At 42.2% G+C, this 26,642-nt stretch overlaps 1 protein-coding gene across 1 annotated transcript in view; it reads right to left on the bottom strand.

Annotated features, from left to right (window-relative positions):
- SLC45A4 (solute carrier family 45 member 4) overlaps window positions 1-22,871 on the bottom strand; it is a 62,661-nt gene extending 39,790 nt beyond the window's left edge. Inside the window, exon 1 of the mRNA XM_009088415.4 lies at window positions 22,776-22,871. The gene's annotated coding sequence lies outside the window, so the exon portion shown is untranslated. The remainder of the gene's footprint in view (window positions 1-22,775) is intronic.
- Between the last annotated feature and the right edge of the window lie 3,771 nt (window positions 22,872-26,642).

A 26,642-nucleotide genomic window follows, 5' to 3' on the forward strand; every position in this document is an offset into this window, starting at 1 on the left:
TATTCCCACAAAACAGGTGAGTAATATAATCCAAAACCTAATCTGTAAGCAAAATTTTATAAAGCTTCTCAAATTGCTTGCAGTCTTATCTTTGTTGTACTTTTACTACCTACCTTCCACTGAGGCATAATATGACTGTGTCAAACACAAAACATGTTACAGGCTTGACAAATCAGTAATCCTCAAATAGGTACTCTTAACAGACAGAGCCTATGAACCATCAAAGAACCAAAGGAAAATCACTGCCTTTCCTCAGGGTTTGCCAAGGAAGAGGAAGTGTTATATAGGTCATATCTGTAGCCCACAATATTCCATGGTTTTCTTTTTCCTAGGGAGCACTATGATCTTAGAATGCACAAAGAGCTCATGCTACATAATTATCCAACATGATGCCTCGGGCAAATGACTTCTATCACACATCTCAGTGTGTTTTTAAGTTCAGGACTTGGGGGTTTGACAAGCAGTGTTCCTGCATTTGTGATGCCACCATCTGGAGGCCAGCAGACTGGTAGCACACCCATCAATGCCAAAATAAAACGAGGTTAACTGTGATCCTGCCCAAATTGCTTAAGACTGTACTATTTTTGATGCATATTTCCAGATCTCTCTTGCTAACAAGGAATTGGAATGCACTGTTTGACAAGTAACTAGAATTTCTGAACCAGTGCCAAAGCATATGACTGTAAGCTGTGGAGTACACAGCACATTTCAGGTAATCACAAACGTATTTTTCTGAGCTGTAATAAAGCTGGCAAATAGGAGACAGTTAAATGGGCCCAACTGCATACCACGAGAAGATTTCAAATCTTTAGGATGGGCATACCACGAGAAGATTTCAAATCTTTAGGATGGTTTTCTTCCTATAAAGCCACTGGGCATTACCTCAGGCATTTACTGGTGTAGGAAACAATCTCAGAAGAGGTGGTATGCACTAATTATAAAAACCCAAAACCACAAAAATAAGCACAGGCTATGAAAAACTGGAATGAACAAACTGAAAATGATGGAAACATTTCTGTCCAAGCACTACTGAATATCTAAGGAAAAAAGGAGAGAATTGAACAGAGATAAACTACCCCTTATCTCATCCTCTTCTTTGAAGTTTATTGCATTAACTTCCAGTCATTCATGTAGTTATCTCCTGTCTTCAAGATCTGCCTTTTCCATTATCATGACTCTCTTTTACATGCAAGGATACAGACTGACCAAAGCTGTCTCAAATCATGAAGAGCTGCATTCAGTTTTGCTCACAGGAATTATTTTCTAATGATGTTGGAATTACTCTAACTCAAAGATTCTACAGTTAAAATAATTTTATCTTCTTGATGAGGAGAGGAAGGATGAAGAGACACCTTGAGCCATCATTGCATACAATTATTTTTCATTGTTAATCACTACCTTCACAAGGGAAAATAGCTAAGAATCAATTAATCAGTTATTACAGAATTTAAATAGGTTTTAATAATTCTAGTCACAGTAGTCATGGTCACATTAGGACCTGTCAGTGATCCATTCTGCTCAACACATCCAAAAGCCCCAAACAACAAAAAAACCCAAGTAGGTGTACTTCTTCATTAAATTTTCAAATATTTACTTGGGAAAAAAGTGTAAGACTGCAGAAGCAGCTAGTCTAATAGGAGAGGATTTTCATTCCTCCCAGAGCCTTACAACTTGACCTCCTCCAATGCTTCAATGAGTGCATCCCACAGACATCCATGCTAGCAACCACACTATGTCACCTGGGAATCATGTCAGATTGACAGGCCTGTAAGTGCCCAGTCATTCCATTTATTTGTCAAATACTTTTCTGCCAAATTGGTTTATGTTCAGGTTTTCAAGTAATCTGGCCATATCTTGAAGAGTTTTCTAGATTGATTTAAGTTTAGCTTTAATATTAGCATTAGAAAGAAATGTATTCTGAGTTTATCTGTCTTTTCTTCAGGCTGAGTAAGTGTTTGGCTGAGCACTTCTACTACCATGTTGCATATAAACATCACTTATTATTCCTTACCACAATTCAATGGGTTCTGCTTGGGCATCTGACTGGCTTGTGAAAGGACACATCATTTGGGCTTGTGCCTTTTCAAGAGTAAAATGGCTTTGGTCCAAGCATAATTGCTGGTGTTTTGAGTTCAAATGTTCTGTGCTCTACCACACCAACAGACAAAGAGAATGCTTCTGTAAAAGAACAGTTCTTAAAGGTAAGACTGACCTTTAATCCCTCCTGCAAGCATGGCTGCACCACCTTACAAAGCCTTGTCCATTCTCTAAAAACTACTCTATAAGACCAGGCAACTGATTTTGTAAAGAAATATCACATAAAATACATTACCAGCTTATTCCACTGCTTACACTCTAGGTTGCTCATTCACTTTAAGCTGGTATGAACAAGTACTTCCTCTAAGAGCACCGTTCTGCTCTTCCTTTTCTTTGCCCCTTGTTCCTTACTCCCACTGTTTCCTGTGCAGCCACACGAGCAGCCCAGCAGCAAACCAGACACTGTAACTGATCCAGGCTGAAAATGAAGCTGACAAAAACATGCCCAAGCAGCTAAAGAAATCCTTTCTAAAATCCTGCTGGCTGCAGGGATCCGTACCACAGTAACAGGGAGGCACAGGAGCGGCTGGAAATGTCCCTTTGGGCAGCAATACCCAAAGCCAGGGTGAAATTGCAGCTCACAGAGGAAAGGAGCTGTTGGTGGGTCCCTGAGGCTACAATGTCAAAAAGCAAACTCATCTGCCCAGCTCCAGACACCTGCTGTGCAGAAGGCAGAAGGATCCTCAGGCATGCTGGGAGAGCTCTCTTGCGTTGTACTTGCCAGATGCAAGGCAGAACACCACTTGCTTGGCCAACAGGCAACTATTTTCTCCCTGGCAGTTTTGTGGCTCTGTTGCTAATAATTAGCTGCTGTTTATAGTAACAAAACTGGTGACAAGGGATGTTTTTTTGGCCCATGTCAATACTGAAATGTTCAGCCACTGCACTAGGAAGAAAAGCATCTAGAACACATACCTGGAAGTTTTGGCCCAGCTGGATAAATGTGCTCAGCTGCCCTACTTGAAGTTCAGAGGAAGGGCTGTATCCTTCTGTGATCTGATGAAGTTCTTCCATTATAAAAGTGTAGACAAACTCTAAGACTTTCTACATAGGTGAGTCATAAGGACTTTGGTTCAAAAGGGCAGCAATTATAGGCAGGCAGTTGTTTCAATTCTCTTTAAGATTTCTGACAACTAAATGCAAACATTGAAAGCTTTGTAGCTACTACTTTCTAAAAACAGAACTGTATTAACCCTATCAGAGGGAAAAGACTACACTTGTTCAGGAATAATTTTTTAAAAAATCAATTATATCATGTATTATTTAACAACATTTTCATATATGAGATAAATTACCTCCAAATCCTGAAAGTCAATCTCTCACTTTAAAACCGTCTTACATTACACTGGACTGACCTGTTGTGAATCACTAAAACCCTGCCAAAGGAAAAAGGTTAAGGCTAACTGGGTGCAATAAAGAACCACATTTGACATGTCCTAACATCTAATTCATCATTTAGGTAATCAAAGGCATTGAAACACAACAACATAAACCAGCTTCTTCCACAAGGACATCGTGGCCAAACAACCCTATGACTAATACTGACTGCTGGTCAGCAAGTTCATCTTGAAACCTAAGATTTGAAAAAAAAGAAAAAAAAAAAGAAAAAAAAAAGAGAAAGGAGGCATTGGAAACAGCACAGTGCTTTTGCATCATGACCTACTTTTGAAGCTACCACACAATTTAGGCCACAGAAGCAAGGTTTGGACAGGGGTAAGTCATTCTGCAGCACGTTGTGAATTAAAACAAATATGAAGCAATCCACCTCACACGGAGAAACAGCATTTTTACCACTTCTTCCAACACAAACTTTTGCCTGCCTTCAGGACTCCTCACTCACTCTAAGTCAGTTGATGTCTTTTACAACCTTGCTGTTTGAGCCAAAACACGATGTTTTTAATACAAATTCATCTCAGAGAAGCAGATGATGCTGGCAGCTTAACGCTGAACATCTGACATCCTCTACTCCCCCAACAAATAAATATCCAAACCACAATCCAAAACATAAAAGGAAGGGTGTGAACAGCTTGATTTTGGAAGGGTTAATGAAGACTTGTTGCACCCTTTCCTTGGTATGTATACAAAATTCCAGAAATTATTAAAGCCTGACAGGCTTACAAACTCCAGCCCTACCTAAGTTAAATCTTCCACAGGGTTTCCTGCTTCCTTCTTTCCATAAAGCGTGGCCTTGACTAGAACCCCTTTGCTTTCTTGGGACCCTCTTTCCACCCCCTCACAGCTTACTCAGAAAATAACCCAGAGTAAGATTTTGGCTCCTGCTAGAAGATGTGGTGATGCAATCACAGATGGCAATCTGGGCATGATGAACTCCCCTGGTGGGAATTTTCCTGCCTGGACTCATGAGGAGGAATAGAAAGCTCAAGAGCTACGGTGGAGAGGTGAAGGTGCTTGTGACATCAGGGAGAACAGCTTTGTAAGACAGCACTATTTCATCATTATTTGTATTTGGGGGCCAATATAATTTCTCCATTCATTACTAGGAAAAATACATGGGTGTTTATGCAATTACTGAAACAATTCTGGGAAGCCATCTTTTTAAGAGGGATCCAGAATTTAATGTGAGACAGACTTTATTCAGTGGATTGGATATTATACTGCTCCCTAAAGGCATAGCCTGTTACTAATATTAGATCAGATTACATTGTTAAATCATAGCTGCTGCTGTTTTTAGTAGGAAATACTTCATTTTGTTAAACTGGAGAGGTGGCATTATCTGATTAACTTGTATTTTGATTTACTGATATGCAAAAAAGTCATATATACTCACATTCATGTTTATTAATACAGATACATTAAATAAGTAAACAGCTAAGGGAGTATGTGCATAAATAGCAGTAGAGAAGCCTTCAGAGCTAATAGAAAAAGTAACAGCTGAGACCAGGGATGCTGGGAAGAAAACAGGCACTAAGAAGCAGTTTCACAGCACAGCAAGCACATAGGCATGCTTGATTTGTGAGGGCCGCATCTCCAGTTAGCAGGTTCTACATCCAAAATTAGGTAAAGGGCAAGACAGCAAGCACTAACAGCTTTCAAAATCAAAAGCTAACAACCAAGTCACCACAAAAGCAGAGAACTCAAAACCTCATGGGGACAGAGATCACTCAGGCCAGTGTGCAAACATGGTATTATGGGCTGACACTGCAGCAAGCCGCTAAGAAAACTCACTGATTTGGTCAGATAGGCACAAACTTCAGTCTGGCCTGACCTAAAGCTATGGTTCAGCTTGGAATGTCCTATTAAAAGATCCTCCAGTTTTTAAACCGTGTTGACCCCAAATGTTATCTCCCATCAGAATTAAACAGAGTTGTTCCCTCTGTCTCTATGAAGTAAAACAACAGAGGAAAACAAAATTAAGGCTATCATCAGCAAACATCTTAATACATAACCAAGTGGATTAACTGCACCAATCCCACCTTCCTGCAGAAGGAAGGGCAATGTCTAACCCAGCAGGGCTGGTGGTGCAAGAATAATCCTACTGGGACATTGTTCCCAGTAGCATTTTTTTTGCCAGTTCTTTCACCAAGGCTGACCTCCCAAATGCAGTGGGGAAAATGGAATACACCAGAGTAACCTTTGCTGATTCTCCAGAATAAGAAATACTATCTATAATAGGTTGAGACTAGAGTTTTGCAGGAATATTCATCCATAAAAATAGTCAAGCCAGGACTGATAACTTAAACTGTATCTGCAAAGTTAGACATCCCTTGCAGATGCTACAGTGAAAAGCACATTATTTTCACATACTGGCATTTAAACTAATCATATTCACTGCCTGAAAATTCACAGGCTGGTTTCTTCAGGCTGCAAATACTTAAGAAACCCAAATACTGACAGAATATCTATTAGACAATTACAGAAGCTATTCAATAGATCAAGACAAAAAAAAAAAAGAGCACAGCATAGATCTTCATAAGCCGACTTCCTCTAGCATATCATTAATGTCTGCAAAGTCTAATTCATTGGAATTATCTTCAATTACCAGTCCCTAAACGCATTACCATCATTCATTCTCAGAAAACTCTGTTAAAGGAAGCTTTTGAAAACATCCCTAGAATTTTGTTCACCCTCCAACACAGAGAGCGAAGTCAGGTTTTGACTGGATTTTAGTAACTCTGAGGAAATAATTACTCCCTCATAGAAAAACCAAAACATCTCAGAAGAGGGTTTCTCACATTTCAGATTCTCCAAAGGGTTTGTAAACAAGTAAATATAACTGGTTATATCATCTTGCACTAAGTGCTCTCATTTTACCTTGTTTGAGTGGACTCACAGATCAAAGGGGAACCTCATCACCGTGATTGCTTGGTAAAGAAACCAACATTTACAGGCTAACCTGCAGTTTGAGCCCACCCCGACTCATCATGATTGCTGGAAATTGTCTCCTGTCAGCACAAGGGAGAGAGATTCCTTCCCTACCCCACCCAAGCTTTGCCGAGCTTCCCTCCATCTGAGCCAAGGAAAATACTCTAACATCCCTTGATGAAGTATTAAATGGAACTCATCACTTCAGTACTGAAAGAAAGGAATAAAAGGTGTTTAGAGATAACATTTATTTCTTACTTACTTCCTGGCACCAAAAGAATACCACCTCCTCCTAAATCTGCTGCAAAGGGTGTGGTAAAAGAGCTGCTTTCCACCCCTCTGGGCTCACACCTGCGATGCACGAGGTGGTGCTAATAGAGGAAACTGCAGGTTTAGGGTGCAGCACCTTCGGTAAACATCTCCAGCGCCTCCCTTTAGCAGCACAAATAATTACAAACAAACGTTGAGAAAGCACACTCCATAAAAAGTATTGCTGGAGCACTTGGGCAGATCCCTGCTCCAGTTTTTGAGGCTGTCCCAAATACCAGCGTGACAGACGTGTTTATGTACACTGCCATGAAGTAGAGCTATTTGATTTAGTTTCTCAATTATTTAAATAAACATTTGAACTGACCTAGCAGTGATGCACAGCCTGTATATTTTAAGTGAGGTGTAAGATTACAAAACAAGACAAACAAAATTAAGAATTCCCTCTTAACCCCAATAATTATTAAACCTTAAAATCAGAGAATTTGGTAAATAATATGGATAAATCAGCACTTTAAAGGGTTGCATCACCACACTGATTTCAGACCTTATTTACAGCATTTAGGATCAATACAGTAAGAACTTCCATAACCAGTACTTTTAATAAAGTAGGGAACCCACACCACATAAGAGTTACGCCTTACAGGAGACAGAAGTACAGGTGATAAACGGACTATATTTTGGCCAAGTTACAAACCATCCATTTTGCAAATAAAATGCTTTAGATAGCTGGTTCATAAGCAGCTCCATAGAAAGCTGAAGGCCACATTTAAGAGCAGCTTGATCAGGACATTTTGATTTTGGATGATGAACAAATGCTATTTTAGAATGTGTTTTGCCAAGCTCTAACCCTGTTAGAACTGTCAGGATAAGATATTTACTGACATGTACACTAAAATAATAAGAGGTTACAAGTGCTTGGCAGTTAGACTTGATACATGAAGACCAGCTAGCAGGGCAATATTTAGAGGACACAAACCTCTTCCCTTTGTGACTCTGGAGAGCTGTGATATACTTGGCAAAGGCTTGCCAGAATTTGGCATTTTTACCTAATTTGGGAATGACTGTCAGCTGCTCTCCTCTTAGAGGATGCACAAGCTCCAGCCTCCATGCCACTTCAACAGCAGACATCTGGACCACTCTGGGGTGAGACCTGCAGCACTCCTGCACCAGAGAAGTGTTTGTACCCTGCTGTCACATCAGTGCAATTACTAGAAGTTCTTGCTGGTGAAAATATTTGAAAGCAAACCCAGCTCCCAGTCTAGGTTTAGCCCTGTCACAGTCAGCTCTGTCAGCCCCAACAACTTTCCCTGCATGCTTCCAGCAAAACACACAGCTGCCATGCTCCAAGGGAAACTCAATATATAACCCAAGGGACAAAGCTGCTCTGTGAGATGGAGGCAGATATCATCCATGGAACTCTAACCATCCTCATTTCATCCAGATCATGGGTCTTGCACCTCTCTAAGACCCCACATAGACAAGTTTCCAAGGCAGAGTGGTTAAGAGGAATCAATGGATTCAGCAGCTGCTCTATAACTACTTGTTACAAGGCAGCTGGGACTACCTCAAGCAGGTTGTAAAGGCAGTAGAGATACTAATGTACATTTGAATGCCTTGAACATTAGTTGCCCTTGTGAGCTATTATTCTCACCTCCTGTCAAACAAAACCAAAACCAACCCACCCAAACAAGCAAATGCTGTTTGAAAGGCATCTAGCCTCCTGAAAGCATTTTGTCGGAGGTTACTATCAGATAACACAGATGGATTACCTAAAACATCCTTGGTGAATTAATCTTTCACATGCTAAAGCTGCTTTTCTTGAATATCCATAAGAGCAAAACCATTGCTGCAATAGTGTCTACAGGACTAGGCAGGCTTCTTCTAGGAAGGGGAGAGTTTCTCTGCATTAAAAAGGTACTTAAAATCAACAAGTCATAGCCAATGTTAATTTAGCTGTAAGATTCAAAGTGATTGCACTTGAGTCATTCTGCAGATACAGGGCTGCTGACATAAAGAACAGGGCAGTGAGAGGTTCAGCCTATACAAGCACGACTGATTGTTTAGAAAACAAAGCTAATCTAGTGGTTGTTTCTTTATGCAAGGCTAATTGAATACCAGCTGGAGTGCCTTTCCAGATCATTCTTAGAGGCAGAATGAATTTGTGGTCAGATAATATCACAGGTATTTCTCTAAGTAGGCAGAGCTGCTTTAATGTGTGCAGGCACTGAAAGCAGCATATGTGAAGAGCAAAACAATGAAGGAAACACCAGAACTGAAGTGCACAAAGTAGTTTGATACTGAAGTGTAACAGATGAGCTGGCAGGTTATCGTACTAGACATCTAATATCCTCAGAAAGGGATGGGATCCTCTCTGTAAAGTGCACTTAGAGAACAAGCAATCTCTTTTGCTCATTCTATTACCCTGGATAGATCCTGAAATCTCAAGCCAAGGGGGAAATCCAGAGAAAGAAGTAGAAACCTGAACAGCTGACAAGATGAATTTGTCTTTGTGCCTTTATTGTTTAAAGAGACACCAAAATACACGTGCAGTTAGTGTAAGCTGTCTTCAGAGGAAGGAATATAAAAGGGACTCCACAGACTGAGTGTAAATAACAGCTACAGCTTCAATTCAGGACTGAGTATCTCCTAATAATTTTAAAAGGCACACCAACTACAGCTTGGAGAGTGGGTGCTGATTTGAAGAATAAACAGGAACAGCAACGTCTTGTTTAGATAAATCTTTAGAATTAGTCTAACAGGCGCCTAACATTAAAGGACCTCAGCTCAGGGACTGTAGGGCTATTCACAGAACAGAGGAAGAACTCACTAAACTGTGAGCTGATCAGTGAATGCTGCCTTCAGCACTCTTGGTCTGAGGCTACCTGCTTATGCATCTCACCAGACTGACAGGAGCATTCTCTAAACTTGAGTAATAACATCTAGCAAAAGTGTGGGCTTCATGAGGAGAGTTAAGTAAAATAGCTCTCATTCATAATCTGTCATCCACACACCTTTATTATAGTGCTTAAAGTCTGTGGTTCCATCACTGACTTTTCCTCACCTTGCTCCACTCACATTCAGTCTGGATTCATCTCTGCTGCTCTGCTCAGATGGCAGAAGAAATACCAGAACAAGAGTTTTAGTCTCTACTCTTTTCTGTGGTTTAATCATCTTTATAGTTTGGCAGCAGCTGTTGGGAACAGGCACACCACAAGACAGGGACTCAGCTCTGTAAGCTCTCAGAGCTTTCTGTTCTCTGATCCTAAAAGTATAATGGATGCAGAGTCTTCTCACTATTCCTCTGGAACGCTGAGCCTGACCTCACAGTATTCCAAATGTTACATTTCCAACTGCCTGATCTGTCAACTCCTAATCAACTTGCAACTTATTATTGCAAGATTCTACTTGCAATAATATAGTAAATGTCTCAATTTTCAAAACTGTCTTGATGTTTGTCTTCCAGGAGATTGCCCACAGCAGCATCCCAAGCTAGAAGTATCACTAATGGCAGAGGTCAGACAAAGGATGATGGGAGCACACATACACCTGGCTGAAGCTGTTTGGTATTTCTGACTAGATAAATTCCAAAGGGATGTTCTCTTTCTGTGCTGCAGAAGAAATCAAAGGCTTGCATCTATGGAAGGAAATAGGGGAGACCAGGAGGAGAGTTGTCATATCTACCAGGGGATGAGTTAAAGTTACAAAACTAAAGTCAGGTACTTGAATGAATACTGCACATACTACCTAATCACAATTTTTCAAAGAGTTTTACATGTTCAGACTATTTCTTTAAACAACTGTTCTACTTTTAACTGAACACTTTCTCTTATCAGTTTGTTCTGGTACAAGATAATGGCTTGGCTTCCACCCCAGTTCCCATGAAGATAGTTAACACTTACAGATTCCTTTCTTTAACATCACAACCAGCTAAATCCACTTATCACACATGGAATTGATAATGGATACAACATTAATTCCTGAATTATTTTGCTGTCTCATTATCTGCAAAGCATTTGTAAGTAACAGTTTATTGAAATTAACAGACTTGTCATTCAACTTTACCACCCCACGTCCTTGAAAAGCAGACAAAATGTTGTTACCTTCATATAGTGATACATATAGCACAAAGTAGTTGAAGTGCTACACCTGCTTGAAGTACACAGCTGTTAAGAGCAGGCAAACGAAAAATATGAAGTAAATGAGGCTTTAAGCAACTGGCAATTATCCTGGTGACATTAACTTTGCCTAGAATTTATAAAAGCCTTGTGTAAGCACTTTGGCATATTGGATAACTTGTTACAGGCCTCTGGTTCAAGGAAGAGATTTTAGAATTGATACTAGACAAGTAGAATTGCCTGAATTGGGTCACACAAGAAGTCTTCCAAGGAAATCCTACTCTGAAACACATGAAGTTTTTTATAAATTAGCAATCACGTAGGATTTCACAAGTCTTAATAAGTAGTAGGATGTGCCATGCATTCCTGAATATATTCAGGCTCTGTCAAACTTTGATGAAACCATTACTGAAGTGGGTGGGACACTCAGACTCAAAGGGCATTACAACAGCTCCCACAACTTTTGCTGTGAAGAGTAGCTGGAGTATTCCAAAACAGTATTCCCAAGAAGGGTTTCAGGAGCTTTCTGGTGTTGGTCCAGAAATATTATCAGCCCATGCACTGAGAGCAGGTTTACTCAACAGGGATCTCTCTGTAAGGATTCAAAAGCATAGTGTGAAATAAAACCAAAAACCTAACAAATATTTATTCAAACATTGCTTCCTGATAGTGGTTTAGAGAAGGGATTGCATATTTTTTAGGAAGACCTGTGGATTCCAGCAGAGAAGCACAACCGAAGTCAGTACATCCTGTTTAAAGAAGATATTCTCACTTTTGTCCTAATGTTCTTTTAGAGGTGAGGATCACCTCATATGACAAATGATTCCCCATCATGCACAACAACATTCAAGCCAAACACTTCAGTAAGCAAAGCATGCTGTACATCAAATTGAGCCAAGCAGAAAAAAGTGAGAGAGAAAATAATCAAAAGGACAGGAGCCAGAAGACATGACTACAAAGTCTGAAAGGCATGAGATTATTTCTAAACAAAGTCTCAACAGAGGGTTTCAAATGTAGAAGCTGTTGAAAGAACAGCATGACCTGATCTCTCCATCAGGAAGGTAATGATTGGCCCAAGTTGTAACAGAATTAGAAAATATTTTCTAGATGCAATGGGTAACAGAAGAGCTATTATCCATCATAGGAAAGACAACCAGCAGATTCACTCCTTCCTTGCCCCACTCATGGATCAACTTCTCATGGCTCTACAAGCTGAGGTTGCTCCCTGCCATTCTTTCATCCTCCTTGTGAGCACACAGAGTTTCCCATCTCCCAGAGCCCACAAAGGCACAGACATTTGCATGTGCTGTGTGTGTAGGTGCGAGTCTTCAGCAGTAACACAGGAAACTGAGGAAGAAAACTATTCATTTCTTGTAGCTTGTGAACGGGAAAGTACATCTAGTATTTGACTAACAAAATCTTAATGCAAGTTACTGGTCAGTTCAGAGGTATTTGACATTTTACACTTTAGTCACTTGTCAGAGTGAGGAAGCCCTTAGGGTACTGAACCTTATTTTAATGAAATGCATGGCTTGTCCTTCTGGGCTGTGTTTTATTTTGGCAGCTTTACTGAGAACATTGTGCTTAGTCATTTTACTTTTTCAATTACAGGACCAGCATATGCAATAAGCTAATGTTTTTATCGTTTGAATAATCACCTGACAGATTTTCAAGAGGAATAAGATTTGATTAAAGCAATCAGCAGTTAACCATAATATATCCTTAACTGTTTTAGGTTTTGAGAGCCTAAATAGATTTGAAATAATTTAATGTTGCTTTGCACAGCAGTCGAGATTTAACAGATAAAAGAGGGGCACCACATCCTTGTTATCTCATTTAAGTGCAATCCATTTATCATCCTGTTAAGGTTTTATTCTTCTAGTAACAAATTTCAAAGTTCAATGTATTGTCTCTATATAAAGATTTCTGCAAAATACATGGGCAGACTTTTGACCCATAGACTTCTTTAGAGAAATACATATGATCATATAGTAAAACAGGCATAATTCAAAAGGTCACTTCCATTTTGTTTTAAACCTTTCATTTTAAGCCAAAAGACATTTAAGTTTCAATTCCACATTAAAACAGCCATATGATGCATTACTATCCTTGTATTCTGGTTTTCAATCAAGCTGCAGTCAGTTTATGTTAACTTAATTGGGGTAGAGAGTTAGGGGATAAAAATGTCTTAGTTTATCAGGAAAAAATAAAACCTGCAGGAAAAGAGTTCACATGGTGCCTGTAAAATTCTTCCTACTTATCTGTAGTAATGTGAACAGCAGCATGCATAACTCAAACAAGTTTTTGCTATGAAAGCTTTTTCATCTTCCTCTGAGGACTTTGTGTGACCTTGCTCACCACTCATACATGAAGTCTGGAAAAACACAATGAATATAAAATGTGCAACTGTATTCTGTATTTTACCCAATGAAAGAATACTTGTCATGTTACAATGAGCATCAACCAGGCTTTAACCTTCACTGGCAAAAAGAGCAAAACTCAGCCTTGAAAATGTGGAACTGAAATTTACATAGACAAATTTCCCAGGTATGAAATGTGAATTCCTTCTGAAGAACAGAGTAACCAAAACAGACTCCAGTTTACTTTAGGACACACGGGCTAAATCAGCCATCTGGGTAGGATCTTCAGAGCCTTGATCCCAGATTTCTTTGCTGAACAGAAAACAAACTGCACACATGTATGTGCCTTCTCATATGCTTTTTATTAAACACTCCCTACCATGAGAAGCAGGCTGGACAACCATTTGCTGAGATTAAACTATTTCAGAAGCAGTTCAATGTTGCACCCACAGCTGAATCCCACCAGTCTCTGAGCACTGGCACCTGTCTGTCACTTTGGATACATCTTCCCCACATAGGCTGGGAGTGAAACCCCCCACCTACCTGAAGAAAAAAAGCTTCCCAGACTTTCAGGCTTTTGCAGCACAATCTACAGTTTAATTCTGCACCTAAACTACCTAGTCTTAGAAGTGAGTGAAGATCTAACATGAAATTACAGGCCCAGATATAAACAATGCAGGATGTATTCATTGCTCATGTAAGCCTGCTATATTTTCATTATTCCCTGCAAGGCTGGAAGAGTCACAGCATTATTACAAACCTAAGCCCTTTCAGATGCAAAAAGACAGACCTGTGCAGCTTTAGTCTTAGCTGTTCACATCAAGCAACTCAGAGCACCAGTTTGTCCTGTGAGGCCAACAGATTAATGAAGGAAAATTCTGGGCTCTTGCTTACTTTATCAGATAGGATGGAGTAGAGAAGTTTCCAGCCTTGGCTTCCTGCTTTCCTCTCAGTCCAGCCCAATATTTTAAAAATTTCTCTGGTGAAAGCCAAGAATTGGCCAGTGTTCTTGTTTTTCTCATTCTTTGAAAAGATATGACTATTACCTAGACAATGAGAAAGGAAGTTATTTAAATCCGACATCAACAGTGCATAAGAAAATGAAGTTTTATAATGGCATGAGCATAACTGCATCAGGTAAGAATTAAAAATTATGCTGGACAGTCATCAATGCAAAAATAAGGAACCCAGTTTTATTAAATATTTTGATATAGGCAGGCTTCCACTAAGTTACAGGGAAATGCAATATTAATGAACTGAATGCTGCTACTGGAGATAAACCAAGTGTTGCTTTCATTTGCACAGTACTTTCACCCTGACCACATTCATTTAGATGCAAGAAGGAGAGGATAGTGCATAGTGAAAGTATTATAAATACAGAGTTGAAATATCCAAACATATGCCCTTATTAGAAAATATACCTTTAGTATTAAAGCTTGGAGAACCACCACCAACACCTCTTTATTTCAGACTATTTTTTTCCATAGAGAAAACAATTTTACTGTGAATGTCTGAAGCACAGAACTGCAGCAACTTTCTTATCCCATCTTCTAGGGCAAGATCTCAAAATCTTTTTGACAGCAGCAATTTCTGCATGTAAAGCTGAAATCTTATTCCCTACTTAAATAATTTGTCTTTTGTATGCTATGGTGTGTGTGTGTATCCAGTTAATAATAATTATATAATTATATGTAGAGACTTAAAGCTTTCTCTGGTAGTGATGTTTGACCATGGGCCACTTAACAGCATGGCTTTGTCAGTGGGTAGCCCCTAAAACTTCAAAGGCCAGAAAAGGCGATCAGGAACACATCAGTTACTAAGTTCCAAACAGACAGAATGAAGCTGTGATCTCCAATCAGGGCAACTCACCAGGTTCATTGAAGGACCCTGCAAGTGAGATACTCAGCAACACACAGACTCCTCACAGAGCCACCCAGACAGGGAGTCTGTTGACAAAGAGCTTCTGAAAGAGGCTGAAGCGCAGGGAACAGCGTAGCCAGTATTGTAGCAGTGATAAATTCAGGCATTAATTACAACCAGTTATTCAGTAACCAGCCTTAACAAAGAACTGGAACTGATCTCTTAGAATGTGTTAATTTCAGAGCATAGTTAATGAGGAAGAGAAAACTAAGTGCAGTTGAGGGAAATACCATGCAGTGTTGGCCTGCTGGAATGAGCTGGAAGTTCGTAGTCTGATGAATGTACATGTTTCGTAGTTTGCAGTAACTGAGCACTGGGGTTTTTTTGGTTTTGTTTATTTGTATCTTTACCACAAAGAGGTAGGGTGATGCAGTGAAATTGTTCAAGGAGCAGAGTCGAGTTTATACTGTATATCCCTGAGACTCATTAGGTTTTACAATGTCAAAGTGATGTTACAGACATCTAGCAATGACCAGGCTAAGAATACCCCGGGACAGAGGGTATTTATTTAAGTCATCACACCAAGGCTATTACTTGTCCACAAATATATCTTGCTGCTCCTAACTTGTAAAATACTAACAATGTAATAGCAAACTCACTAGACACACAGGCATCTGATGTTAGCACAAAATTCACTGTATGGGAACCCAAACCCTTTTATATACAGCTTAACTGGGGGCTACTACACAATTAAACAGCAATGGTAGTGTCCAGGTCATATGCATACAAAGAAGATTAGAAATCCCACTAGTGCTATAGGGTCAAAAGGCTTATTTTCAACTGGCACCCTGAATTGTCACGCAAACTATTCCAGAGCAATTGTCTGGAAGGGGACACACCTTATCTGATTCAATTCCATTTCTTCAGTAGACTGAAAGATCTGCTATGCAGCTGCATAATGAGAGTTTTGAACAGACTGTACCTGGAAGATGACAAATTAGAAAGGTGATTTGAAAACAAAGCAGCAGAAAAAGCTCCAAGTGTAAGGCCAGAAATGACTGTAGGAACATGAAGGGAACAGGTAACTGCCCATTCACTCTCTTTTTTCAGTTCATTGAAGGGAATTTGACTTTTAGGAAGGTGGAAGTGCTGCGATATTGGAAACAATTAGAGTCCCTCTGCACTGAGAAGTGGAAGCCTTTTCCCTCTACACCAAAGTTAGAAGCAGAACAAGAGCCAAGAAAAAGAACAAGCCTACATCACAAGCTGATTCCTCCAGCTACGAATCAGACAGCAAACAGGACGTGCACTAGAAGTGCTGGTGTTAAAGCAAGCTGTGCATTTGTTTTGGGTTATGTTTTGAACTCTTGGGAGTTAGCTGGCCAGCCACACTACTCTAAGGAGCAATAGTTCAGACTGTCAGATCACTCCTATGGGAGTACCCAGAGCCAGACTGTTCAGGCCAGTGTACTTGCTCAGATATTCCCCTCATGAAATGAAAAGGATTTTTTTATCATGCCTTCTCCCCCTCCCCCCCAAAAAAAAAATCAAACAAAAAAATCAACCCCCTCAAGTTACCTGGAGGCCCAGATCCAGCATCAAGACTATTAAGGAGTTGACTCCTGTTTCTGTTGTTTGTACCTCCATGTGATTGATAAGAAAGTTGTAGGTTAAACAATGCTCTTTTAAACATTCTGGAAGACTGTTTGCTGTGTGTAAGTGATGATAGGAAATTAAATGGCACAGAAATCTGACTGCTCTGCAGTCATCGCTTGCTGGGTTAAGCCACTGTTTTCTGGATGTGGTCCAGAAAGATTGATCATATATTCAAGGGCAGAATGCAGAAGATAAGAGTGACATGCCGTTGTGCTTTTGTAAAAGAACACTGGGTTCGGCCCCCAGTTAGATCATTTATTTATCTGGCACTGAAGGGTGATAATGGCTTGTTTTCAAGTCTCCAAAATAAATGAACTACACTGCATGCAGAAGTAGTCCAGGCCAGCCAGCAGAGGATAGAAAATATGCAGGGTCAGCATAACACTGGTTTCAATTTCAGTTACAAAAACATTTGATCTCTCATTTAAAACAAGATGAGGAAACTAGGTCCTCTCTCCACTCTGCTGAGAGAACCAACCTTCCCTCCCCAGAATACTGAAAAAAATCCACTTCAAACACAGTTCAGCAAAACAATTCAGGGTAACACCTTTCTGCTGCCATTTACACACTAGAATTTTCTTTAAAGTATCTTTGGCTTACTCTAGAGACTAAACCTTATCTCCTACCCTTTTGTGCCTTGCTACATGGGCAGCAGCTAGTGACTGACAATTTCAGTCCCCTCCCAGAACACCTCAGGCCACCAGACTAGTCAGTCTTATAACAAGCAAAAGAGATTGAGTCAAGCCTGAAGTATCAGGCCAGCCAGGTCTCCTAAAGCTAAAGTTAAATTGTCTTTAACCTCCATAAATGGGAGTCCTGGAAATCAAGTCCTCCCCATCTTTAACTGGGTCTTAAGTTTTGGTAGTGGTCCACATTGTAGAGACCAGCTTCCCATCATCTATAGATTGAGATTCATGTTTTGAGCAGAATACATGCCAGCAAGAGCCAAACCAAGGTCAGGAGCAGCTCTTAAGCCAAACCCAATCATTACCCAACAAAAGCCTTGTGTCCTGATGCTTGCCAGAGTCACTTGCCAAGAGCAAGTTTGATGAGGAAACCTGGCTGCTTGTCCCGAGTTGTTACAAAGCCGCATGCCAGCTGCAGTCTAAATGACTGCACAGCACTTGTTGGAAGTACCAGCAAGAAGGGGCTTTAGTTAATAGCCACTGTGTGCCAGTTAGGTCACAGCACAAACCACTCCATGGCTCAGACACTGCTCGGAACCCATCACTGAGATGCCCAAAGCCCAGCTTTTAACTCAAGGCAAATTCAGTCTTGGGCAACTCTATTGGAGGTCTAGATTTAATAGCAGGAAATCAGCTCTTTTTCATGCAGAGTACCTTGTTTCACTTGGAGGAATATTATGCTTTTTCACCACACTAAAGAGTAATAATTTTATTTAGAAGAGCAGTAATTACTCAGTGCTTGGATACAAGAGCCCCTCACAGTCCGAGAAGCAGGATATTATATCTGTTTACCAGTAGAAGTTTTGGGTAGTTTCTCTGGGCAGGGCTGTGACCCAACTGCAAGATGTGTGGGTAACTGATAAGCTGCTGACCGTAAAAGTCACCTGACAGCAGCTGCTTACTGAAAGCACGCAGTCCCTAGTTCACAACAAGCCACAGCTTAAGAGGGTCTGCTGCCATGCTTGGTTTCTGGGCTGCCCAGCATCTCCTGTCTGAAAGGTGACCCTCAGGTTGAAACATCAGCTGCCAAGCTACACACATGGTGTCACTCATCTTGACAGCATTTGCTTCAACTTTGTCAACTGGATTGTTTTCTGATTTTGCATGGAGCCTTAAACACATAACAGCTAGAAATTTTATTGGACTTGATACAGCCATTACTGGGCAGGTGTAATGTTCTGCTTAGAAAAAGTATTGTTTCACTCATATCATGTTTAATGCTGGTGCATTATGCTAAGCAATGTTCTCTGCACTCTGTAATCCCCAAGTCAATGGACTACTGCTGAATCAAAGTCTTCAGTAAGGCTGACACTAAGCTGAAGGACCATGAGCTCCAACAGAACAGGTATCAGATCAGTTAACCTCTAAGGGAAACAACTGCCCACAAGGCTGTTCTGTTGGCAATTTTGGTGAATTTTATGCTTATAGCTGGAATAGATCACAGCTTGGCGTCTTGCAAATATTACAGATATAAAGGTCATGGGAGTGACCCTTGCAAAACTAAAACACAGCACAAACAGTTCTTCACAGTACTCATTACTCCACAAGCTGCTAAAGCTTCCTCCTCTGTCATGACAGCCTTGTCACTTCCACAGGGCTCTCCTGGAAGATCAGCTGGAAAGCTCCATTAGCTTTGCCTCTGTTCAGCATGCTTTTACACTATTAAAAGTAGCCTATAGCATTGCAGTCAGTTTGAAGGGCAAGTGAAGCTTGTTTTTGTGTCAAACATGACACCAGCACACATACACTGTTGCTCAACAGACACTGCTTGATCATTTGAGGAAATTATTTTAGGATGGCTTATGTTGTTAGAGGGGCAGACAAGTTACAGACTACAAGTTAAGCTCAAAAGCCGCTGCCGGCTCCAGCTTCTTGTGAGGAGCAACATGAAGGATTTCACTGGTTTTGCCTACCACGCAAGTAGCAGTGCCCACATACTGCCACTGGAACTGGCTTTCTACTCTAGGAATTGATGCTGGAAGTCATAAGAAGCTCAAATAAGCAGTGCATCACAAGCAGAGTTTACAGACTAAGACAAGATCAAATGCTCCTGTGTAAAGGAACCTTTTATAGCTTAAATCAGTGTCTGCTGCAAGCCCTGAAGTGTTACATGCAGCTGTGTTCACAACTGCAGGCATCACCTGGCAGGTCATTCCAGCCATCATTTTCCCACCCAGGAATTCATGACCCCTAAAGCTTCAACATCTTTTCCAAGCTGCTCAGTTGGCAACATCTTTTGACTGTAAGAAAAGTTTCTCAAATGTTAGATGCAGGTTCACTGGTGAATTACTCTACAGGTACCATCCAATGTTAATATTCTCCTTGCTTTTATAAATGATCCATTTAAGTTTATACAGGGATAGAGGCAGAGTTCATGAATTCCTGCCTCTGCATACAAGCAGAGTAACATTATATTACCAAGTCTTCACTCCTGGATTCTCTGGCAGCTAGAAAGTTGAGTGAATTTAAAGGTAATTAACCTTGGAGGTCACAGCCCCGTGAGACAGGTCCAACTTCAGCCTGCTCTCTCAGAGCCTGGATTTCCACCTGGAGGAACCAAGGCAGTTACTTCAGAAAGCTCCTCAAACAGGCTCAACACTTGCTTCAGTGTGAAAACTTAAGGTCACATGCACTTAGACATACAAGCATGTGCATTGTTTCAGTCAGAGTTACACCACGCTTCACTGGAAGCCACGAAAATATTCCACTTGTGCCACCCCACTGAAAAGGCACATGAACAAAGTTGCACTTCTTGAGTTTTGCTGTAACACAACACAGAAGGAACAGCAGGTTCACTAGCTGTCAGTGTTCCTGCCACCTTCTCATGACTAATAAGGACACCTCCAGCAGAAAATCTCCCAAGGCAGCAAAATACAACTGTACTGAAAACAGACTGATTTTTTAAGGCACATTTCATCTTGGAGGGAGTGGATTGCCCTCAATTGCAGGCAGTCCCCACAGCATCCAAGCAAGATCACGTCAGCAGATACTGCTCATTCCTTTCTCAGCAACAGACTCCCAGAGAGCAGCAGGCTCCTGCAGGAGTTAACCCACAGCTACACAGGAGGGTTTATATGTAGAACCACACATTTTCCTTTTGCTGAAGATGCCTCAGTCATACATAATTGAACACAAGAACTGCTATCATTTACTTGCTCAGAGAGACACAAGCCAACCCATGTAAACCAGCCTCTGACACTACAAATACCAAACTAAAATAGAAGTTGTTCCACTGATCCCACCCATTACATAATGGAAATTGTTATTTTGTCATGAAAACTCCCTTAAGTATCCAATTTAATCTCATTAATACAGGAATGAAGTTCTCACTTCCAAGACAGCAGCTACCACTACCTTTGACATAAACAGGAACTCACAGATGTTTTTGGATGCATCAGAGACTATTGGATGCATCTTTAGGAGTTTAAGGAAGTGTCAGCATTTCAAACTTACAGTAAAAAGCACTTCTGTGAGCATTTATAGCCAAAGTGTCAAGTAAATAGTTTAATCTCTTGTCTGAAACCTCTTCCCTTATTTAGGAAGGGAAAAATTAGGCATGTTGAACATTTCATCAATCCAGTATAATCACTAAACAAACCAAGCAAGGAAGACCTTATCTTTCACAGTACTAGCAGGAGGGAAGAAGTCACACAAGCCACAGCAGTGCAATCACATCAGCAACCCCCCTCTGCCAGATATTTACAGAAAAGCCCGACTTGGGGAGGGAAGCAGAAAGTATTCACCAGCTCACTCTTTGAGCTCAAGCACCTGCTCAAGCCATATTTCATTAAATATTTTAGTAGCACTGTCTGATCACAGCAGTGGAACATGACGCAGCTCACACTGGAGCAGCTTTTGCAGAGCACAGAGGATACATACTGTAACAGTGCAATTCCTTCCCACAGATCCTCATAATGATGCAGTTATTTGGCTGTGCCCTGTACCTAGTGCTGCCTCTCCTTGTAGATCCAATTCCTGTAACATCTCTTTTCCTGAAGGAGAAAACATCTCCTCTAACATTCAATATCCTGCAATATCTGTCCTATGCTTTCCCACTTGTAAGTCCCTGAATTAGCCAGGCTCCAGAAACATTGATTCACTCACCGCACCCAGTGCCAAGTCAGAGCCTCGGCAAAATCTTTTCCTCCCCTCCTTTTTCCCCTCTATACCTACAGCATACTGAAGGCAAAGCACTTTAACAGAAAACTGCCCCATGGAGAGAGTATTTTTCAAGGTCAAGCAGAGTTTCTGCACCTGCTAAAGGTGCTAAATTGAGGCATGTTAAGAGTTGCAGATAACTGATAATATGATCTTACGGAAAACTGATGCATTCATGGAGTTTTAAGAGCAAAGTTGGAAGTAATTTCTTTCCCCAGTACCCTCCCACCATCATATCAGGCAAGGAGAGACTCAATTGTTTTGTGATAAAGCTTTGAGATCAGGTGACAGATTAAGCGTGGAATTATTCAAATGGCAGACTACTGAAGTTTAATAGTCTGAAAAGCCACACTAATTTCCATCTTTGGTCCCTTTGTCAATTCCTCTTCCAACGCAATCCTAAAGGGCACTTAATGCATTTTGATGAGAAAGAGGTGGCTATCTCAGACACCCCAAACAAGCCTCTCCAAGATCACCTTACTCATTTCTCCATTCATTCCTCATCTCTTTCCCACCTCAGTAGCCCAACATCTCCTTTGACCCGATTTCTCACCACAGCACGTGGCATTTCCAATTTCCACCTCTGCAGCCTAACATGTCCCTCACGTCCCAAGATCCTCACTGTCTTCCCATCTTCATGACTTCACATACCCACACCCCAAAGCTCCTCAACCCTCTTACCTTTTCAGACCCATAACTCCTTCACCCTAAAAGCTTTTCAGCCCCTAACCCCAAACCTTCCTCATCTTCACCCCAAGGCTTTCCTCACCTTCACCAGCCCCTTACCTTCCTCACCTTCACCAGCGCCTTACCCCAAACCCTTCCTCACCTTCACCAGTGCCTTACCCCAAACCCTTCCTCACCTTCACCAGCCCCTCACCCCAAACCCTTCCCCACCTCCAGCAGCCCCTCACCCTCCTCACCCCAAACCCTTCCCCACCTTCACCAGCCCCTCACTCTCCTCACCCCAAACCCTTCCTCACCTTCACCAGCGCCTCACTCTCCTCACCCCAACCCTTCCTCACCTTCACCAGCGCCTCACCCCAAACCCTTCCTCACCGTCACCAGCCCCTCACCCCAAACCCTTCCTCACCGTCACCAGCCTCTCACCTCCCTCACCCGAAACCCTTCCTCGCCTTCACCAGCCCCTCACCCCCGTCACCCCAGAGCTCCTCAGCCGCCCCTCGCCTCCATACGCCGTCCTCACTCCAGACTTCCCTCACAACCCAAGCTCCCGCCGCCCCCGTTACCTGTCCCCGGGTCTCCCCCAGCACCCGGGACCTGCTCCGTGCGGCGGAGGGGGGAGGCGGCGGCGCCGGGGAGGGCGGGGGGGGATGAGGGAGGGAAGGAGGGAAGGGACGAGGTCACTGTCGGCGGCGCGAGCGCGGCGGCACCGGGCAGCGGCGGCCGCTTTATACCGGGTCCTCGGGAACCGGCACCCGCTTCCGCTTCCGCTTCCGCCCCCTCCCGCCCCCGGGGTCATGAATATGCAACGAGAGAGGCGTGACCTCCCGGGGGTACGTGAGGTGTTGTTATGAATATGTATCAAGAGGCGTGGCGGCCCTCTGGCGTTGGGCGTGATTCATGAATATGTAACGAGGGGCGTGGCCTCGGGTAGGGTGGGGACGGGAGGGGGGCGTTGCTGGGTGACGGCGGGCAGGCTACGGGGGCGCCCAGGCCTCCGTCGCAGGGATGCCCATGTGAGGGGAGCCGAGGCGGCCGATGGCGGCCGATGGCGGGGTCGGTGTTGGAGGGTGACAGCGTCGCAGAGTGACACAGAGTATTCACCAGTCGAGTCCCCGCGCAGGACAGCCCCAACAATCCCCAGCAATCCAAACAAACTCTCGTGCCTTCGAGAGCAGTCCAAACACACCCTGAGCTCTGCTACGCTTGGTGCTGTCACCACTTGCCTGGGAAACTGTTGCAGTGCCCAACTACCCTCTGGGTGAAGATCCTTCTTGTAATATCCAACCTAAACTTCCTAGACATGACATCAGGGCATTCTCTTGAGTTGTGTCACTGGTCACCACAGAAAAGAGATCAGTGTCTGCCCCTCTTCCCCTTACAAGGAAATTGTGACTGCAATGAGATCTCCCCTCAGTCTCCTCCAGAGTGAACAGACCAAGTGTCCTCAGCCATTTCTCATATTCCTTGTCTCCTCAAAGCCCTTCAGCATCTTCAATACCCTCCTTTGGTTGCTCTCTAATAGTTTTCTATCTTATATTGTGGTACCCAGAACCACACAGAATATTCAAGGTGAGGCCCCCCCAGTGCAGAGCAGAACAATGCCCTCCCTTGCCCAGCTGGTGATGTGCCTGATGGCCCCAGGACATTGTTGGTCCTTCTGGGTGCCAGGACACTGCTGGCCACAACAGGCCTATTCATCTTGCCATCAACCAAGACCCTCAGATCCCTTTCTGAAATGCTTCTTTCCAGCATCTCATTTCCCAGTTTGTGCAGCAGGTTTTCCCTCTGCCCGTGGTTGAAGGATAAGCCTGTTGGCACCGCACCTGGGTTGAAGGGGGGCTCTTGGTTGGAATGGGAGCACAAGTGGCAACCTGAAGGTGGATGGAGGCTCTGCTGCACTGTCCCTGCCAAGGTAGTGGGCATTTTCACAGAAACAGAGCACAGACCCCCTTGCTCTTCTCAGGCAAAGTTGTGCCAAGTACAGCCACAAGCCAACAACCTGGGAAGTGCAGGAGTGGGTGCTGTTCTCTGCCTGAAATACTGCAAACATGCTGGCCCCAAGTTGCTGAAATTGTCCATCATGAAGGACAATAATACCTTTTCTTCATGTTTGGCTGCAGTCAAGGTCCCATCCTGTCTCCCTGCCTTCCCCTGCTGCTCTGCCCACCAGAGCCCATGAACTGCCTCTCCTCATGTCCAGCCCAGCCCTGTGACAGGGTATGTGCCAGGCCACCATGGAGAGGGTGATATGTGACATTTATTATGTATTTGTCTGCAGAGCACAACCCTCAGCACACAGCGCCCAGTGACTCTCGGGACATGAAAACACTTCATTCCCCATGGCAGCCATAGCCCTGCCAAATTGGAAGAACCCTTTGCAAACTTGCCATAAAAGACTGTGTTTTTTTAGTGCTGGTGTGTGTTTTTTTTATTCCCAATTAAGGTCTCCTAGATTTAATTGTGCTGACTGCATTGTGCAGGCTAGCATGATATTTAATTTTCATTACTTACATAAACTGGGGATACATAAAGCAGCCTGCAAGTGGCATGTAAAAATGCACGTTGCATTGCATAACTGTAATTGTTTTCTGTTTCTTGACACACCATTAAGTTGATATTCCAAAACAAGTTTTTTTAATGGTGAATTTCTTCTTCTACAACTCATGAATAAATAAACTGCAAAGCATACCAGACTTCAGAAAGGAAAACCACAGAAGGCAAAATGGAAGAACTGTACACATCTATTAAAAAGTAAGATGAATCTTGAGTCTAACAGAGAGACTTGATTACAACTCCTAAAGAAAAAAAAAATTGAGCAATATTTTGTTCTATGATGCTGTTATCAATATGTTTTTTGTTTTAGGCTAATTCAGACGGAGGGCTGAAAAGCATGCATGACCAGTCATGCACAACTCACTAAATTAAACATCCTCTGGTGAGGATGTCCAAAGTCCATTCAAAGAGTGATGGTTTTTAAGACATACTGCAGATGTTTATAAACACAAAAAGTGGCCAAATAATTATCTTAAATAGCCAAATGGTGAAGATAAAGGATACACACCCATAACAGCCCAGTGTAACACCTACTCTTGACAGCAAAACAACATCCATTGTATCAAAACTATGATACACATGAATAAAATATTAAAGGTTCTTCAACAGAAGAAACAAAATATACCTATATTTATAGAAATGTCTAATGTTCTCTGGTAAGAAAAAAGTCTTTAATGACTTTAGTGGAAATTCTGAGACCCTAACACACCTAAAAACACCAAGAAAAGATCTCAAGGTATCATTACAACTTCTAAGATGTGCTCCTTGTTACCCATGAGTTTGTGGCAGCCCCAGCTACCTCATGTTTTGACACCTCATTTTAAAATAACTGAAAAAAAAAAGTAAAAGTACTTATTTTTCACTCCTTTTGTTGCCTGCTGTTGCAGTGAAGTGTGATCCTTACCTCAGCCTGACATTTTAGACCCGTTCTGGCAATGTCCAGACATGTCCAGACGTGTCCAGATATTTCTCCATGGTATTTCCTCATGTTATTTTCACTCAGAAGTTGTTAATTCTCAGCTTTTAGCTGAGCCTAAAGTCAGAAAGGGGAATTTTCCATAAACCAAACATTTTAGTGTTAAAAATGTGATTTTTTATATTGAGTGAGGGGGTAGAAAAAAATCCAAGGAAAGAGACCCACCTTTTCCCTCTGAGGTTCTTACTCAACTCCAAATATTTAACCCATAATAAATAAACGCACTCTCATGTCTTGGCAGGGGAGGAACGAGTGTCAGTCAGGAGCCTGATGTGCTGTCCAGACGTGTGCTACGTTTGCCTGGGAGAGGGACTGGGAGAAAAGCCCCTGCACTGAGGCTGAGAGCAGGATTGGAGACAACCCCTAAACACTCCCCTCAGGTCCCTCCTCAGGAGGGTGGCGAATCCTGTTCTTTGGAGAGTCCCTAGGCAACGTGTAGGGATTTGAGGTACTTCAGGGAGAGCTTTTTTTAAAGAAAGCATCCAGAAGTCACCTTAAAATCTCTCCCTGGTTCTTGGCGTGCATGTATCCACTTCAGTGAGTCACGTAGTTGGAGAACCCCCCCAAGGTACTGATCCCTTGCTTACCCTCACTTCCCCTGGTTTGCTTGGCATGGAGTACCCAAGGACTTTAAAAGAGAAATAACCTACCGGACCTCAGACCACTGGAGAGCGGCATCCTGCTCCAAACACCTTGCCTTGTGTCTTGGCATAGATGCTGGAGCAAGGGGTCTTCCCTATTTAATGAGATGTTAGTCAACCAGACAGCAGGCTCATCAACAAGCTGCCATGAGTTCTCTGTACTCCATTTCACAGGTACTTGGCTTACCAAATTGTTATGAAAACTCACTATCCAGCCAAGCCAAACAAACACCACCCCCAATATTATTTTACACGCGTGT

Source organism: Serinus canaria, chromosome 2, assembly GCF_022539315.1.
Source record: "Serinus canaria isolate serCan28SL12 chromosome 2, serCan2020, whole genome shotgun sequence".
NCBI lineage: Eukaryota > Metazoa > Chordata > Aves > Passeriformes > Fringillidae > Serinus > Serinus canaria.